Genomic DNA, 5701 nt, shown 5'->3' with positions numbered 1-5701 from the left:
CTTTATTTTTTTTTAAATTTGTGATTTTTTTTCTATTGTAGGGCCTATATACATTGATTTGAGTTTTTATATAAAGATATTATTGGTATTTAGTATAATTTTGAGTTTTAATTATCAATCTTTATATAAATTAAATTATGCTCCGTTAATGGAAAAAATTAAAACTGATTTGATTAAATGGAAAGATTTATCTATTAATTTAATGGGAAGGATAAATACAATTAAGATGAATATCTTTCCACGTATATAATATTTGTTTCAATTTATTCTGTATTGATAAAATTTTTTTTGAGATTTGAATAAAATGGTTAGGGAGTTTTTATGGAGGGGTAAATTTTCGAGAGTAGCTTTGAATAAATTAACTTGGAAATATGAGTTAGGGGGATTGCATTTACCACATTTTCAAAATTATTATGAAGCAGGCCAACTTAAATTTATTAGTTCATTGATGGATTTGGTACGGCCTCCTAGTTGGGCTAAATATTGAGATGGCAAGTATTTCTGAATTTGAAATACATCAATTTTTGTTTAGGTGGAATATAAATTTGTTACAACAATATAATGTGCCTATACTAAAACATTTAATGAAGTTATGGATAAAGAAAAATAAAATGATAGGCTCGAGGGGTAAATTATTGACTTTGACTTCATTGTATAATAATCAACTTATTTCTTTTTCAATACATAATCAAAGTTTATTGCATTAGAGATTTAAAGGTGTGAAAACTTTGGGAGATTGTTTTAAAGAGGGTAAGTTTTTATCTTTTAATCAGATGAGGGAAGATTTTGGTATTGATAAGAATTCTTTATTATCAAATTCGATCTTTGGTAAAATGTATGTTTGGTAGAGATATGATTTTACCTTAAATGACTAAATTTGAGACTTCTTATGAAGGTACCAGAGAAGGGTTATATTTCATTCATGTATTAAATATTACAGGATGATATGGATAAAAAGGGTTGGGATAAATGGGAAGCGGTTATTGGTTTTATTTTTTCTGAAGTGGATTGGTTAGATATTTGTTATGATAGTGTAACTAGATTGATAAATGGACGTTATGCAATGATTAATTACAATTTTTTTACATCAATTACATTTGACACCTGAAAAATTTAAAAAAAATATGGTTTTAATGAATCAGATTTGTGTTTTAGATGTGGTGATACGGTTGGAACTTTTTTTCATGCTGTTTGGTTATGTATACATATACAATCTTTTAGGAAGAAAATTCAATCGTTTTTAGAATACCTGTATAAGATTAAAATAGTTTTAGATCCAACAGTATTTTTATTGGGTTGTTTGCAACCTCTGAAAGGTTGGGATTAGATAAGTTTCAGCTTGCTTTTGTATATTTAGCTTTATCCGTAATGAAAAAATGTATTGCTAGTATGTGGAAAGATGGCATAATGAGATGAAATATTGTTTAATAATGGAAAAAATTATGTATGTTTCACATTATTGTTATAATTTTTTTATTAATAAGTGGCTGTTATACTCGGAATATTTACATTTCAATTTATATTGATTAGATTTCAATATGTATATTTAACTTTTTCTTTAATATTCTTTCATTTTTCTTTTTTTATGGCTCTCCTTAGGAGAGTTGGCTGAAGGGGGGGATCCTTTTCTTTTTTTTCTACATATATATAAAAAAGTTCATGTTTAACTGCTGTATATGTCATATTTTGTTTTTTGAACGAATAAATAAAATTAAAAAAAAAAGAAGCAGATTGATTTTTTTTTCTTAACAGAAAATGTTAACTCTGTTCAAAGTAGATTTGTATGGGATGTGTTAAAGGCTTATTTAAGAGGACAAATAATTAGTTACGTTACTAAAGTTAAGAAAGGGTATATGGCTGAAAGTATTAAATTAGAAAAGCAGATTGATGAATTGGAGAAGGAATTTCAGAAGGGAGTAACAGAAAATCCGAAGATAGCTTTGAGATTGAAATTGTGATATAATACATAACAGACTTATCAATTTGAATGTTTACTTAATCGAACCAAACAATGATATTATGAGTGGGGTGAGAAGGTGCATAAAATACTTGTGTGGCAATTAAAGAAGGAGCAGACTTTAAGGGTTATTAATGTTGTTAAAAAGCATTCAACAGTTACCTATGAACCTCAGGAAATCAATGAACAGTTTTATTCATTAAAAAAAAATTATATACTTCTGTGGGGAAACAGGATAATGAATCTATTGATTCTTTTTTATCTACATTAAAATTACTAGCATTAGATGAAGAGGATATTATAGATTTGGAAGCTTTGTTCACAGATCTAGAAATTAAGACCATTATGATGGAAATGCCTAATGGTAAGTCATCAGGAGATGACGGGCTTTCGGTGGAATTTTATAAAGTTTTTTATGAAGATTTATATTCGGTGTTTGGGGAGGTATTACAACAAGTGACTGAACATTATGAGTTACCAGAATCTTGTTCTAGTGCTTTAATTACTGTAATTCCAAAGAAAGGTAGAGATCCATTAAAGGTGTCTTTGTATAGACCTATTTCTTTATTGAATGTGGACTATAAAATAATATCTAAATTGTTAGCAAATCGTCTTGCTAAATATTTACCAAAATTAATACATGTAGATCAAACGGGTTTTATTAAAAATAGACATGCTTTGGATAATATTCTTCAACTAATTAGTGTGACCAATGCATACTGACGGCAACCCAACCATCCAATGTGGGTTGCACTTGATGCAGAAAAAGCTTTTGATAGGGTCGAATGGAATTTTTTATTTAAGGTCTTGGAAAAGTTTAAATTTGGCCCTTTTTTTATTGGCTGTATTAAAGCTTTATATACAAGCCCAACTGCTAGGGTGGTGACAAATAGACAGATTTAGTCTTCATTTAAATTAACACAATCTACTTGACAGGGTTGTCCATTGTTACTAGCCCTATTTGTGTTGGGCATTGAACCAATACCTCAATTAGTATGGCAAAATGAGCAGATACAAGGGATGAGAGTTTTGGATGAAGAGTATAAGATTAATTTATTTGCAGATGATGTTTTGATATACTTAAAAAATCCGGAACAATCTTTTCTGCATTTACGGGAATGTTTATTACAGTATGGATCACTATCTGGGTATAAAGTTAATTGGGATAAAAGTGAAATTTTACCGGTAGGTGAAGGAGATTATTCAGTTTATAAAAATGTTATTAATTTGAAATGGACAGATAAAATTAAATATTTAGAAATAATTGTGAATACTGAGTATCAATCTTTATATAAATTAAATTATGTTCCATTATTGAAAAAGATAAAAGCAGACTTAAATAAGTGGAAAGATCTTCCGTTAACTTTAATTGGCCAGGTTAATTGTATTAAAATGAATATTTTTCCATGTATTCAATATTTGTTTCAATTAATACAAGGAACTTTTTCCAGGATTTAAATAAAGCTAACAGGGAATTTTTATGGAAAGGTAAATTACCAAAGCTACCATGAAATAAGCTTAATTGGAAGTACGCATTAGGTGGATTGCAATGACCTCATTTTCAGAATTATTATGAGGCAGCCCAACTTAAATTTATTAGTGGTTTGATGGAATTGGATCAATCTCCAAGTTGGGCTAAAGTTGAGATGGCATGTATTTCTGAAACTGTGGTACATCAATTTATATTTTGGTGGAATATAGATTTATTACGGGAGTATAATGTGCCGATATTAAAAAAATCTTTTGATGTTATAGACAAAAAAAGAATAAGACTATAGGATCAAAAGGTAAATTATCTATTTTAACACCATTATATAATAATCAGCTTATTCTTTTTTCATTGTTTAATAGTCATTTAAAGAATTGGGATTTTAAAGCTATAAAAACATTGTAGGATTGTTTTGTAGAAGGTCAATTTCTTTCTTTTACTCAATTGAAAGAACGTTTTGTTATTGCTGAAGCTTCTTTATTTGTTTATTATCAACTTCGGTCACTGGTTAAAAAAATGTATGGTGGAGAGATGCTTTTACCTGTATTGTCGGAGTTTGAATCTTTGATTTCTTCTATGCCTAAAAAGGGTTATATTTCTGTTATGTATCAAGTATTACAAGATAATATGGACAAGTCGGAATGGGAGAAATCTAAGTTTAAATGGGAAAATTATTTAACTTTTGTTTTTCCTGAAGATTACTGGATGGATACGTGTCATGATAGTGTAACTAGATTGACAAATGCACGATACGGAATGGTTAGTTATAATTTTGTGCATCAGTTATATTTAACTCCTGAGAAATTGAAAAAATATGGCTTTAGTAATTCAGATTCCAGTTTTTGATGTGTTACGTGTGTTGGAACTTTTTTACATGCTGTTTGGTCTTGTATGTATGTACAACCATTTTGGGAAGAAATTAAGTCAATTTTGGAAAAATTGTATAAGATTAAGTTACCATTAGATCCATCTGTTTTTTTACTGGGTTATGTGATTACTTTAAAGGGATTGTGGGGTTGAATAAATTTCAAATCGCATTTGTATATTTAGTGTTGTCTGTAGCTTGAAAATGTATAGCAAGTACATGGAAGGATAAGACAGTGATTAGTATAATGCGATGGCATAATGAAATGAAAGCTTGTATTGTTATGGATAAAATTACCAATGTTTTGCATCGTAATTATCTTTTTTTGTTAATAAATGGTCATTATATTTGGAATATATGCATTTAGAGATACTTTGATTTATTTTATTCTTAGTTTTTTTAATATATATTTCTTTAGCTCTCCTTAAGAGAGCTGGCTGAAGGGGTGGGGGGGATGGGTTTTTCTCTTTATTTTTATCTATAAACATATATAAATTTTGTTGTGAAGTGTATTTTGTATGTTTACCAATAATTTTTCAATAAATAAAGTTTGGAAAAAAAAAAAGGATTTAAAAAATGTATGCTTATTATCAAGAAAAAATTTCAATATAGCAGGATGTATCAAAACAAATGCACACCCCTTCTTCCACAAAACATTAACTAAATTAAATTCCTTTCTTTTTTTTCAGCAGTTCAAAACTTCTATCTGGCACAATACTGTTGAAAGGAGGAACTGCAATGCAGAAGTACTAATTTTTCTGAAGCAGGTATCATGGATTGGGAAGGAGAAGAAGATAAATTAAATGAATCAGAGTCAGGTTTATTGTCATGAACATGCATTACAAAATCTATTGTTTTGTGGCAGCAGTATTGTGCATTATAGGTGCAAAAAATTACTATAAATTACAGTTCTGTAAATACACCATTTAAGAATAAATAAATTAGTGCAAAAGAAGAGAAAAAAGTGAGGTAGTACCTGTGGTTCATTGTCCTTTCAGAAATCTGATGGCAGAGGGGAAGAAACTGTTTTTGTAATGTTAGGTGTTCATCTTTAAGCTTCTGCACCTCCTTCCTGATGGTAGCCATGAGAAGAGGGTGGTAAGGATGCTTGATGATAGAGACTACTTTTTTAAGACACTGCCTCTTATAGATGTCCATCATGGAGTGAAAATTAATGCCCATGGTGTCGCTGGCCAAGTTCACAACCCTCTGTAACCTTTTTTTGTTCTGTCCATTGGCACCTCCATACCTGACAGTGATTTAAACAGTCAGGATGCTTTCCATGATACACCTGGAGAAATTTGCAAGAGTGTTTGGTGACCTACAAAATCTCCTCAAGCTCCGAATGGAATATAGCTGCTGATTAGCTTTCTTCATTATTGCATCGATA

Source organism: Narcine bancroftii, chromosome 1, assembly GCF_036971445.1.
Source record: "Narcine bancroftii isolate sNarBan1 chromosome 1, sNarBan1.hap1, whole genome shotgun sequence".
NCBI classification, from domain to species: Eukaryota; Metazoa; Chordata; class Chondrichthyes; order Torpediniformes; family Narcinidae; genus Narcine; species Narcine bancroftii.
Note: the sequence above shows the minus strand (reverse complement) of the source record.